This window comes from Mastomys coucha, unplaced genomic scaffold (assembly GCF_008632895.1).
Source record: "Mastomys coucha isolate ucsf_1 unplaced genomic scaffold, UCSF_Mcou_1 pScaffold11, whole genome shotgun sequence".
In the NCBI taxonomy this organism is placed as follows: Eukaryota; Metazoa; Chordata; class Mammalia; order Rodentia; family Muridae; genus Mastomys; species Mastomys coucha.
The window spans coordinates 28206703-28220882 of NW_022196893.1; the positions used below are offsets into that span (position 1 = coordinate 28206703).

Below are 14180 nucleotides of genomic sequence, written 5' to 3' on the forward strand. Positions count from 1 at the left end.
AATGTGATTCAATTCTATTTAATTAAAATGTTTTTAAATGTTAACAAATTCAGATAAATTGAAATTATGTAACTTTTCTCATCATCATGCAATAAAAGTTTAAAAAAAAATGTTAATTCTCCCAAAGCCAAATAAAATTCCCTTGTATTGCTTTAAGACCCCATATCTATGCAAAGGTTATCTATGTAGATCTATCAACTATTCAGACCATCGGAGGACTAGTGTGCAGCCAGACCATCTGCCCTGGCCACCATGGTGAGATTGGCTAGCATTTTGCAGAAAACAATGTTTACAGAGCCCTGGGACAACAGGAGGCACACAGCTTCCAGTGTCACAGAGGTCTGCCCACCATGGAAGTTCATGTTTCCATCTTCTCTCAGGGTTGGAACTGCAGAATGTTTCTATCAGCCCATCTCTCCATGAGTGCTTAGTGGTTGGTACGGACAAATGAAGGAACGAAGAAAAAAGCAATGCGTAAAAGCATTTGTGTTGGCTTTTCCCCGCTATAGAACAAATAAATCGGCAACATCAGAGTCTTTCCTCACAAGAGTGGCTGCGTGACCGTGACCGTGACCGGTGGCTCGGTTTCTTAGGAGTCATGGACCAGAGGCCCCTCCCTGGTGCAGCATAGGCTCCCTCCCCTCGCCTCCATGCCACTCACTTCCCTGTGTGGAATAACCAGGTCAGCACTCATGACTTGGTCGGCCAATTTGTCTTATAAAAATAGCCACACCGAGCCATGCCCGCAGATGCTACATTTCAAGGATGATAGTCAGTGGCCTGAGTCAGCCGCTTGTGAAATGTGAGGAGGCAGACAGCTGACAGTAAGGAAAGAGCTGATGGGAACTGAAGTGTCCCCATGTCACACTGAGGAAGTAATAAAGAAATAAACAACTAAGCAGGAAAAACAATGTGCCAGTGGTGCTGTAACCAGAGTACACTGCGAGTACTGATGATTTTCTATTTTTAAAAGCGTGTGTGCTTTAATATTTATGGGAACATAAATAGGTAAATTAGTTTAATGACTTCACTTATAAGTAACATGGTTGAAACTGTGTTGAGGCAGGAGGGAGGGACCCAACACATGGTGGCTAGAATAGATACATTGCCCTTAGAAAAAGAAAAAACAAAGCCGCTGGTGGCGCACGCCTTTAATCCCAGCACTTGGGAGGCAGAGGCAGGCAGATTTCTAAGTTCGAGGCCAGCCTGGTCTACAGAGTGAGTTCCAGGACAGCCAGGGCTACACAGAGAAACCCTGCCTCGAAAAAACAAAACAACAACAACAACAACAACAAAAAGCCTTTCTGTTTGTAGAACTTGTTCTCAGATTTTGATTTTTTAAAATCATAAACCCACAGGCTGAAAGAATCCACATTTGTATCAACATTTAAATTCAGCTCTAAGCTAGAAGAAAAACTTCTTTCCCGTTGGGGTCTCTGTCTACTAAGAAGAGTTTAACCACGTGTGAGAAAGGCCTAGCCCTAGCCATCTTTCACACACTTGATGCTCAAGGCCTGAAGAGAGTGTCTTTCTTGTTTGCTTGTTGAGAAAGGGTGTGTGTGCATCCCGAGCTAGCCTTTAACTCACGATTATCCCCCTGCCTCAGCCTCCAGAGTGACTGGGGTTCGATCTTAAAAAAGTGAGTCTGGCTTTTTCCTCTTCCGGGGACGGTGCTTCGAGGAACTCAGGATGGGCCAGCGTTTGACATACCATCGTAGGCTTCCCTACAACACAGCCTCTAACAAAACTAGGCTGTCTCGAACCCTTGGCAACAGGATTGTTTACCTTTATACCAAGAAGGTTGGGAAAGCCTTAAATCCACATGTGGCATGCACCAGGCAGACTGCATGTGGCGTGGGCCCAGGCAGACTGCGAGGGGTTCGTGCCATGAGACCCAAAGTCCTTAGGGGATTGTCTAAGAGAACGAGCAGGTCGGCAGGGCCTATGGTGGTTCCACGTGCACCAAGTGTGTCCATGACAGGATCAAGTGAGCTTTCCTTATTGAGGAGCAGAAAATCGTTGTGAATATGTTGAAGGCACAAGCACAGAGTCAGAAAACAAAATAAATATGCAACTTTTTTAAGTAATAAAAATCAAGACTTAGTCTATGAAAAACAAAACAAAACTGAGTCCTTTTCATTGACATGCGCTGCTTCCTGTTTCTACACTCGAATGTGTCCCTGTGCACACCTGCAGCTGGTCACTTCCCTTATGAGTCCCAGCCAAGAAGTACGAAGGGAGAACGAGACGGAACTCTTCCGCTTGGAGAGTAACACATTGCTTACCATCAGGGGCTACAGACTGTCCTCCCATGGATGCCAAAGGCTCTTTGGAAGCATATTTTTACACCAGTGACATAAGTAGTTGTGGCTGCAATGCCTGTGAAGCAGGTTTGAGAGGTGGCCCTGTCGTCCCTAGTGGGGCAGGTAGGAGCGAGCATGGCTAGAAGGAGTATGGCTGGAAGGAGCATGGCTAGAAGGAGTATGGCTGGAAGGAGCCTTTTTAGACATTTTTAGTTAGTTATGTGTTGAGTCTGCATCGGGTACCTGGATCCCCTAAAGGGAAGCTACATATCCAGGAGCCACCTGGTGTGGATGCTGGGAACCACTAGGATCCTTCAGAAAAAGAACAAGTATTCTTGACCATTGAGCCATCTTTCCAGCCCCCTGCCTCAGCTTCTGTAAACCTGCTGCTGCAAAGCAGCTCTTCTTCCTGGTCTGACAGATGCCTCTGGCTCATAGGACTTACTGTGACAACTTCCGGGGGAGGGGACTGAAGCACCTGAACCCAAAGCGTGTCCCAGGGCCAGCAAGGATGAGCTGGAGTTTAAACCAATGCTGTCTCTACACCCCAGACACTTCCTATGGGTCACCTGGCATAGGCCAGGCAGATGACCCAACATCTCAACAAACAGAAACAATGCATGTCTTAGAATAAAAGCAAAGCCCTCAGCTTTGGGCATCTTCACTGAGGGGCCCCCCTAAGACTTCAGACAGAACATCCTCAAACTACAGGTCAGACAGCCACAGGTCCACATGGGAAAGGAGCCTTTGATAGATTTACATGGAAACATAAAGTTTATGCAGATCAAGAATAAATTTTCAAAAGTAATGAATATATGTGAATACATACTACATATAACACAGGTATGTGCACGTGTGCATACACATAAACACATATGGAAGCATTCTCAGTGGTGCTTTGAGATCAGAAAGACAGAAGACTATGAATTAAAGTTTGGAAAGGCAGGGACTCTAGGAGGATAGAGGTGTTTAGAGCCTTTGGCATGACACTGGGGGATGGCGGTCGTTCCAGATGAGTAAGGCCTGTGGCCCATTCCTCTGCTTACCTGAGGACTCAACAAGGACAGCCCAAGCATTGTTCTGAATGGCATAAGCCCTTACCAGACAGTCTTCAGATGATTTGAAAAACCTTTTACTTCAAAAAACAAAGAAAATATCAGCTTTTCCTCAAGAAGAGGCATGTGCCCTATACCCTCATGTCTGCTCATACAATCCTACCAGGAGACAATTTGGGAATAATCAGCTTTTTCTCTCTGAGAACCTCTGTGGTCATCTTCAAAAGTTCACAAATAGTGATGAGCACATGGCCAGCCTGCTTGACTTCTTGGGAGGTGAACACTAGAGAATAGATTGAGGCAAGAAAAGAGAGGGAAGCTGGTGAGGAGGCCATCACAGCATGCCAGCTGTCCTGGTTGAAGACTCACTGGGGACGGCTGGAAGATGAAGGTACATAGCGCACCCTTCTCCGGGGAGAGAAGTCATCCCTACTGGGGAGTAACTACCAAAGACTCACTAGCTGCCTCCAGCTATGGCTCTCAGTCCTCACTCGATCTCAAAGAGCAGCGAACGAGCCTGACACACGTAAGCAAGTAGAACAGAGCGCCGTCGCCACAACATGGAGGGTGGTTTGCTGCTCTCCTCGTTTTCCAAAGGAAACAATCCCTGCACGTAGTCAGCTTCTCGAAGGCGGAGCCTTGCATTAGAAAGATTTTCATTTCCAAGAAACAGGAAGACGAGGGGGAGTGAAGAGGAAGACAGGGACAAAGAAGGAAGAGGGACGGAGGAGAGGGGGAGAGAGGAGGGGAGGTTGCCTGCATGTATTCTGAAGATTGGTATCTTGGCCCATTACCATGGTCTAGTTTAACACCTTAGGGAGATTGATTCCTAAGAAGGCTGAGTCCTGAATGAGTCAAATCTCATCTCTCAGAAACACATTTCCTCTGGAGCAGTGTCAGGTCCTCTGGATATCAAGGATGAGCATGAAGCAGCTATTTCTCAGCTATTCCTCCCTTCTGAGACTTACTCCTATGTACAAAATTCGTGCCTGTTTGCTAGAATTTGCCCTCAAAAAAATTTCATTTGCTGACACATGAACTAATTTCCATGGGGGAAAGATTGTAAACGAAAGGAAGCAAGGGTTACCTGCAATCCCAGTGTAGATCTTAAAGGATTAAGAAGGAATTCATTTAAGCAATTAGAAAATGGAGGGATGACTAAGATGTGCCTGGGAGTGGAGAGCACTTACAGCTCTTGCAGAGGAACCCAGTTCAGTCCCCAGCAGTTATCTCGGGAGGTTTCCCTTCCTCCCGACTGCCCAAGAGACACTTCCCCACTACCTCTTGAGGATCAGTGGCTGATACAACTAATCAGTCAGAGTCAGTCAGCAATTGGCTTTTGGAACTGTCTCCAAGGCAGAGGCTTCTGCCAAGAGAGTTTGCACTAAAGCCATACTATGGTTCCCAGCTTCCATTGTGCTGGGAAACGTGCAGGAGTGACACTTGACAGGTGTTCATAGGGTGTTCTGGGAACTCGCATCTTTGCCTTCCCTGAGGCTGGAATGGTTTAGTTCTACTTAGAGTGAGCCTCTTTGGTTTCATCGTGAAGCCATGTGGGCAAAGATCACATGCCACCTTGGTGGCATTTCTGTCCCACTTATATCCATGGTGGCTCTCTGTCACTCAGCATGAAGTTACAGCCATGCCCTGCTGTGAGACCCTGTCATAGTCCAGCGTCCCAGCAATTCCACTAGCTGGCCTTTGCAAGGCAGCCTTGGCAGGAGCTCCCGCGCAGAGCTTAGGCGGGAGGCCTACCTAAGAAAGCTGGATTTAAGACAGGATTCCCTTGCTGACTCGTGGCTTGCTCTGGGGAGGAAACCAAAGCTTGGAATGATTTTAAAATTAGCCCAATCTTTCAGAAAATGTCGGAGGAAGCAATATTGAAAGGTCCACTCTCATTACTTTAGTTTTTATCAACCATAAATATGGATATATTTCCAGCAAAAAAAAAAAAAACCAAACAAAACAAAAATAAACACCTAACCTTTATTCAAACTTCGCTGTCTCATTTAGATGGTGCAATAATTGAGTCCAGAGTTTTTCTTTTGGTTGGGAAGATTGTTCTCTGTGACTAATAGCAGCCTGCAGTAATGAAAAGTTACATAAGATCATCACTTCAGGAAGCGCTCGAGTTTGTGCCCGCAGAAGTGACAGGGAAACTGCAATATGTGTGGGATATTTCTGTTGCGGTGACAGACACTTCTAGCAGAAGGTCAGCAGAGGAGAGCAGCCTGCAGGTCCTGCCTTTATAGGGATAGTGGGTGACCCATATTTCATAGGTGCACCCGAGTGCAGCTCCCAGCATGCACTCTGGTCAATACGCACACGGATACACAAGGCGCATGCTCTGGAAGCATGAAGTAACAAGCACCGGACACCCGGAGAGTCTAGAAGCTTCTCAGCTGAGCTGGGCTGTTTCCCGTGCACTGCTGCCCAAGACTTGCTCTGAAGGCGAGCCTGCCCAAGCTGTGCAGAACCAGACTGGGTTAAAGTCTGCCATTCAGTGCTACGGAACTTTCTCAGCTAGCTCTCTCACTGTGCACCTCGTGGCTCCGACCGAGTCCTGTCCTGTGCACTCTCCACAATCTCTGGAGTGTTTGTTTTCCTGTTTGGGTTTTGATGGTTAGCATGTGTTACATATGCTGTGTTCTCCTCTGCCTGTCCTATATTCAGGCCCTGCAATGGCCTGGTTCAAATAGGAAGTGTGCCTGGAACTTTAGGGGACTGGAGCACTACAGGGAACCGGGGCTGAGCCCTGGGTCAATTGGCCTTGGTCCTAGAGAGGCCAAGCTACCTCAGCAGTTTGGGAAGCCTTTGGCAGCAGTTCTGGAAAGCCTCTGGAGCCATCAGCATGACCCTCGTAGGTCTTCTAGCAGCACAGTCAGGATCCTAAATTAGTACCCTGTACTTTGTGAGAACATCAGGCTCCTGTCAAGTGTCTAGTGTGGCAACACAGTCTATTTGTGTGAACTGAGAGCTGGCAGGTGCTCAGCTGTGGAGCCTGGCTCCTGAGGGAGGAATTCCACCAAGCGGCCAGGGCCGTCTCCCTGCCAAGGGCTGCTGGAATATTATAACTTGAAGGGTTTTCACTATGGCAGGTTTGCAATCAACCTAGTTTCTTCTATTTGACATAAAATGTAAAAGACCGAGGAGCCTTTTGATCAGGAGAGCTTCCTGTTAGTTATTTTTAACTGGGACTTACTCTCTTCTCAGTGTTCTCTCTGTTTGCAGATAGCTCATCTGACCTTCACTCTACAGTGAAAAGAGCTTGCTATGTGTAGTGTGTAGTGTGAAGGTTGTGATGGATGCTGGAGACCTTTATCTAGTCCAGTGTGTTAGGTTTCAAAGCCGGACATATGGCTGAGGTGCCTATTTAACAGATCAAAGTGGACCTAGCTTTCAGAATATCCCAGCATCCCTCAGTTCCTACCTGTTACAGGGTAATAGGACCAGTCTTCAATCTTCAAGTGAACAGTTCATGAATAGAGTAAAGGGGACAGAGACATAGTTTCATCTGATGCTCAAGATATTTTATTTTTATTTAATTTTATTTATTTATTTTTATTTTATGTGTCTAAATGTTTTCTCTTCATGTATATCTGTGCACCCTTTATGTGCACTGTCTGAGGAGGTCAGAAGAGGGTATCAGGTTCCTTGGAACTTCAGTTACAGAGGTTTGTGGGCTACCATGTAGGGGCTGAGTCTTGAACTTGGGTTCTCTGGAAGAGCAGCAAATGCTCTTTACCAAAGAGCCATCTCTCCAGCCCCTGAAGATACAATTTCAGTATAGCCAAATGCACCCTGGAAGCCTTTGCTCTCTTCACACTCTACATGGCACATGTGATTGGTCCACTGCTACTTCAGGGAGTTGTCTCAGTCTGGAACATTCTTAGTTTGATGTGTGGACCAATGGCTTATTTTCTGGTGGGATATGTGGAGAGAGCATTTTCCAGCAAAGTACTTGTATGAAGACTTGTTGGAAAAGATCCAGAGCAATGCAGGAGGTCTTCCGCCATGGGCTCCACCTCAAATCAATGCACGTTTGCAAAACAGCCTTATGATAGACTGGCTACTACAAGTCAGCCGCTGGGACAGACAGACAGACGTGTCAAATATCTAACCTTTGCGTAGCCTACAACAGCCATTTCTAAGTTTCTGTCACTACTTTAAAACCTGTCTCTCTCACCTCCCTTCCCCCTCTCTCCCCGGATGTCACTCATTCCTGATCCCTGTTCTCTCACCTCCCTTCCCCCTCTCTCCCCGGATGTCACTCATTCCTGATCCCTGCTCTCTCACCTCCCTTCCTCCTCTCTCCCTGGATCTCACTCATTCCTGACCCATTTTCCTGCTGGACTGCTTCTGCCTCTCTGACGACTCTCTCCGGTATAGTTTTATACCAGTTTCCATTATTTCTAGCTTAGAGGGAGAGTTTGTTTTAAGCACAAATTCCCTCCTAACTCTTTGTCCTGCTTAAAACAGACACTCACATATATTGTCTTTCTCACCAATACTATCTCCAAAATCCATGCAGTCTGACCTGCTCCCCAAACATGGCCCTGCAATCGGCCTGGTCGTGTAGGCTAAAGGAAGCCTGCCCCCTGTTGGCTCGAATTGGGAAATAAAGCTGCCAACAGCCAATCACTGGGCAGGAGACAAAGTGGGACTTTTAGGATTCCCAGGCAAGGACTGAAGGGAAGAAGACAATTGCATCAGGAGAGGGGCACCGGGCTGACCGTGCTGTGACGGAGCAGGAGGGTAACGTGGCCTAAATGTAGGTGCAGAGGGAAAGCGGCCCCATGGGAGGACTACACAGAAGGTGACGGAGCAGGAGGGTAACGTGGCCTAAATGTAGGTGCAGAGGGAAAGCGGCCCCATGGGAGGACTACACAGAAGGAAACGGAGCAGCAAAGATAACATGTAGAGTTAGAAAGTGTTAACTCTGAAATACAGGAGCGGGGAGCATGTGCTAGCCTCGGAGAGGTTTGGAGGCGCCCAACCATTGACCTAGTTAAGGCAGATTAAATATAAAGGTTGCGTGTGTGTGTGTGTGTGTGTGTGTGTGTGTGTGTGTGTGTGTGTGTGTGTGTGTTTTCATTCATGAATCCAGAGCTCCCGCTCAGAATGGCTTAACCATTTACAGCTACACCGTGGCTTTGTCTGTAACCAAATCATTTTGTGTTCAGGAAGTTGCCATCTTACATGTCATATTCTTTTAAGAGTTGTAGCTTGAAAAATTGAAACCAGGCTGGGCGGTGGTGGCACATGCCTTTAATCCCAGCACTTGGGAGGCAGAGGCAGGAGGATTTCTGAGTTCGAGGCCAGCCTGGTCTACAGAGTGAGTTCACACCCAGGGCTACAAAGAGAAACCCTGTCTCGAAAAAAAGAAAGAAAGAAAGAAGGAAAAAAGAAAAAGAAAAATTGAAACCATGCTTGAAAGTAGGATGAAAATGTTATGAGCCCCATCTGCCTTGTACCCACCTTTAATAATCATCAATCAACCCAGACTCAATTTTATTCCCAGATCTTTGCCACCCTCCCCACTTTCCCAGGATTACTTTAAATATATTTTCATCTGTAAAGTTTTCAGTGTGCATTTCTGTCTGACAAGGATCCTACTTTAAAACAAAGACGTTGCTGGGTGTTGCAGGCATAATGTTTTTGCGCACTATGTAAAGATTATCCTTGAACAATCCAAATGCTGACTTCTGTGCCCCCTCCATACTTTGTTGCAACCTGACATGCCCTTGTAATGCCTTATTTTAAGAACCGCCAGTCTCGGTGTTGTGTAAACTTTGCTCCCTATTTATTCTCTGATGTGTCAATAGAAGCTGATCAGGCAACGGACTTCTGCCAGTAAGAAGAGAAAGAAGAAGAAAGAATTCAGCCACGAGGAAAGGGTCCCTGAGATACCACGGAAAGACACCTGGAGTAGAGAGAGACAGATCTAATTCTAGTTAAATCCAATGGCCTCAGCCAGAAGACAAGATGGAGGAAGCTGTGCCATCGGGCCCCTTTATAATATTAGTCACGTGAGTGTGTCTCAGTCTCAAATCCTGCCCCCTCCCTAATTCCGAGAACGGCGTGAAATGGAGCCGCACCCACCTGAGAGCTAAGGAAGCTCCTACACACACACAGCGTGTCGGTGATAAGGGGAAGGGGGTCTATAGTATGCTGAGAAAGTTCAGGACAGAAAACCTGGGCTTTGTCTGTTAGGAGTGTGTGCTTCGTGGTGGGCCATAGTACAGAAGGCTCCCAGAGCTCTGTCCGCCTTAATGAAAAGCCGCAAGGCTCCTGATCCCAGAGCTCTGTCTGCCTTAATGAAAAGCCGCACTGCTCCTGATCCCAGAGCTCTGTCCGCCTAAATGTCCCACGGCTCCTCAGGAGGGTGCTAACACCCTTGTGCTAAGTGTTGCCTTCCTGAGATTCTGCACTGGCTATTTTCTCTACCTCCATGAGTGCACAGCTTGCACGCCAAGCTCCCAATGCCCTGGCCACACCCGAAGGTCACAGCATCATATAAGAATACTCCGTACACTAGGAGGGCGCTCTCAAAGCCCCAGAGTTAGGGAGAGGATGGCTTGGCTCTGTCAGCCACCACTTCTGCCTCTCTCGATTCACTGCTGCCCTCTGTGAGCCTGGGAACAGAAGGGAGACTCCTCCCTTCTCCCTCTCAGCTCCTCCCTCCTTAGATCTGAGATGGCTGCTTCTCAAATGACTGGTTGGGAGAGAACCTTAAGAAATAATGATGGGTAGTAGTGGCACATGCCTAGTGGCGCATGCCTTTAATCCCAGCACTTGGGAGGCAGAGGCAGGCGGATCTCTGAGTTCGAGGCCAGCCTGGTCTACAGAGTGAGTTCCAGGACAGCTAGGGCTACACAGAGAAACCCTGTCTCGAAAACAAACAAACAAAACAAAAAGAAAACAAATAAAAATCCTAGAGAGCATTTTGTGCGGGCTTGGGAGGACACTTAGGCAACAAGCAAACGGGGCAGCAACCTCTTTGGACTTCTGGAGAAAGCCATGTTACAACAGAACCCGTCTCCACAGAGCGTGGTAAACAGGAAGCGCTATGGCAGCAAAGGAGCCATAGGAATCAGAGAAGCGCCGACATATTCCTCACTTTGCTGTTACTTTGATAAAACATCATGGCCAGAATTAAATAAATAAATAAATAAATAAATAAACAAACAAACAAACAAGCCTTCAAGCTTGCTTGGTTTCCTCTCAAACTCTAGTAAAATCATCCTCAAGTTTCCCTCTGAGTCTATTTTAAGTTCTTTTATTTACAAGAGTCAGAAAGGAAAATGCCCCTAGTAACATTTGCTCTAACTTACATCCCACCTCTTGTACACAAGGGGTCCCCCATCCTATATATAAGGGCTCCCCAACAGCTGTACATGAGGGCTCTATGTCCCCAGTCTCTCCATCATTTTTGTTTCCTGTTCTCCTAATGATAGCAGTCCTGTCTGGAGTGAGATGGGACCCCAATGTAGCTTTAATTTCCATTTCCCTGATGGCTGAGGTTGCAAACATTGGTCTCTTGTCTCTTGTGTCCCCATGCTTTCAGAGTGACGTGAAGGGCCAGGTTTTAGGCAAATCCATCTTGAAATAAAAATTCATTTCTCAGTGACGTAAAAAAAAATTAAAAAATAAGAGATCAGCAGTCAGTGTGGGAAAGCACTGACACCAAACGACCGTTGGAAAGTAAGCGTTATCAGAAGAGAGGGGATTGGGACCACACGAGTCTGGTGGGGACCTTGAGGCAGGAGAGCGTTAAAGTGATGCAGTCTGTCAAAGAGGACATGGTGCAGCCTTAAGTGCATGGAGAGGACAGATTGCCTTTAAAACCTGGAGAAATTGTTTTCATTGCTACTTTGTAGCTGTAATTTTGCTAGTTATAAGTCATAATGTAAATACCTGATACGTAGGACATCTGACATGTGAATCCTGTGTAAGGGTTGCTCCACTCCCGGAGGGGTCATGACTCACAGACTGAGAAACATTGCCTTAAAATAAACGAGACATAGCTTCCATGGGCAACATGAGAGAGGAGGATCAGAAAACAGCCTTGATAAAAATGTCATAATTTTCTTAGCCTTTCAGGGGGCGGTAGTGGGGAATTTTATGTGACAAGGAGCATCAAGGACGAAGAACTGGACAGGATCATAAGTTAAGAGCTGTTAAGTTACAGCACAATGTGGCTTCTTAACTTTCTCTCTGAGAGAGAGAGAGGAGAGAAAGAGAGGGAGAGAGTGAGAGAGAAAGAGAGGGAGGGGGGAGAGAGAAAGAGAGAGAGAGACAGAGAGAGAGAGAGAGAGAGAGAGAGAGAAAGAGAGATGCAGGGGAAATTACATCCAAACATCTTCAGGCTAGGAGATCTGGACACTTAGGGTGTCCAGCATCGTAAAGGACAGATCCAGGATCTAACATAAAACAGGTGACAGACAGGAAGCCAAGAGAAGTGAGCAGGCTGTTCTTGCAGTTGGAGAACTGGCTATCTTAGCTGCAGGCCATGTCCCCGGGCTTGGTGGATAACTGCCCATAAATCTCACTCTGGATGGCTGTTGAGGTCAGAGGTGAAAGAGAAGAAAGAAGGGGAAGCTGTCTCTGTTCCAGCTGATGTGCGCTCCCCTGCTTCACTCACGCATAAGACTGGGGAACAAGACTCAGGGAAGAACTGGCTCTCAGCTCCCCACAGATGTCTTCTGAGTATGAAGTTAACTGAGTGTGAGGTTAATTACACAAATCGCTTTGCTTCCTCGAGTGGTCTCATAGCTCCCTGGTGCCTGGAACATTTTACACACAATCCTGGCAGGCTCTCTGTGGCAGAGAACCTTCTAGAACATCTCAGAGGTTATGAGGCAGTCTGTGATCTGTGGAACAGGAAGAAGCCCGGGGTTGATTCTGAACAGACTTCCTTTCCCACGAAACCAATGCTAGGGTCTCACCTTTGTTTCTTTTCTTGATCATGAATGCCTGGCAATTTTGCCTGATAAGTGTGGGAAAGGCAGATCCGCATCCACTTGGCTGTTACGGCTTCTCTGCTCTTGACCTCACGCCTCCTGTCTTTAGTCAGAGCCCATCCCTTTACACCATCCAAGGTTCAGCTATCATCTATCTGCCTGACTTTGGTCTCAATGCTCACTGCACAAACCTGCAGGATTCTTCCTTGGCTGATCATCTCTCCAAGAAAAAAAACAAGACAAAAAGCTTTGGAGAAAATAGTTAAAATTTGGAAGGTTGTGTTTAAACATGTGTGGCTAGGCATTGCTGTCTAAAATTGTCAGCTGAAGTGAGTTTTCAGAGCAAATTCTGTGCGAAACTCTAGGTTTTGTGTCCTTGATCTAAGCCATAGATTCTAGGGCATCCACTCAACTGTAAGTGAGACGTATTCTGGGTTCGAGCTTCTCCCAAGCTCTGCCGGAGCAGCGTCCCTGTGTTACTCATAAACAACATGGCGGACGTGAACTCACTCTAGCACTCAATTACATTGTCACAGTAAGAGTTTGGGAGTAACAAATAAACTTTAATTTATGCCTAAATTTCGGAAAGAGACCAAGCATATCTGTCCTCTAGAAGCAAAAAGGCGGCCACATCTCCACGAAATGAGTAGAACTGGTCCTCGTGGGAATCTACCATGACAGGCTTTGACAACAATAGAAACTCCAGTCAAGGCTTTTGTGTAAGGGCCCCAGTGAGAGGGGGATCTAGTCAGTTCTACTTAATCATCTGGATACAGACCTCATGGACCAAACTGGTTAGTTGATGTGAATCACAGAAAGAGGAAGGCCAGGAGTGATGAGGCAGTGATGGTTAATGTACATCCTATGAAGAATCTGAGGGACACAGATCGAAGCATTGACGTGTGTGCTCAGCGGCATTGACGTGTGTGCTCATGTGTGCTCAGCGGGGATGAGGAAAGCAGAGGCTCATCTCCATACCCTTTACCCACAGTCGTTCTGTCAGTTAAGAATTCCTGAAGTGACCTCCTGCCTACCTCAGTTCCCAGGCGTCATCCCAGACAGAAACACATGCTGGTCACTAGAGATCAAAATTCCTGGTTTAATAGAAGCGGCATTCTTGAAAGCAGGCATTCAACAGGCTGTGATGAAGAAAGGTGTACTCAATGTGTGTGCCAGGAGACTGACCCCTAAGAAACATTTGGAGGTTTCCTAACCCTTTCGCCTCTCCTTGATTCCATGCCCGTAGTGACAAACAGAGACGCAGAGTTATATTAACCAGTGGATGGGGCACCTGCTCAGCTCTCTGGATCTCCCGATTAGTCTTTGGGTGAATCAACTAAAGTGAGGGTTTAAACTGGAAAAGAACTAACTTCCTTTCTCTCTAATAGTCAAAGAGACTGTGCATTTGAAGGTAGTTCTTTTTTTAAAAAAAAAAAATTTATTTATTATTATATGTAAGTACACTGTAGCTGTCTTCAGACACACCAGAAGAGGGCATCAGATCTCATTACGGATGGTTGTGAGCCACCATGTGGTTGCTGGGATTTGAACTCAGGACCTTCGGAAGAGCAGTCAGTGCTCTTAACCCCTGAGCCATCTCTCCAGCCTTTGAAGGTAGTTCTTATGCCATTAGGTTGATTCCATTCAGCTGGATTAAAATATTCTGCTTAATGGACCATTTGTAATAAACTACATCAAGCAGATTAACCTTCCAAGCTGAACAAAACAGTAATCCTAACACACGCCCTTCTACTTTCTCTTATTTATTTATTTATGAAATTTATTTTATGTGTATGAGCATTTTGCCTGCATGTATGCATGCATTCTGCTTGGATGCCTTGTATGCATGGAGGTCAGAA

The 14180-nt window shown here is 46.4% G+C and overlaps 1 pseudogene; it reads left to right on the forward strand.

The window, feature by feature from the left end:
• The first annotated feature begins 1689 nt into the window (after positions 1 to 1689).
• LOC116081939 lies at positions 1690 to 2066 on the forward strand (annotated as a pseudogene).
• Positions 2067 to 14180: the final 12114 nt, after the last annotated feature.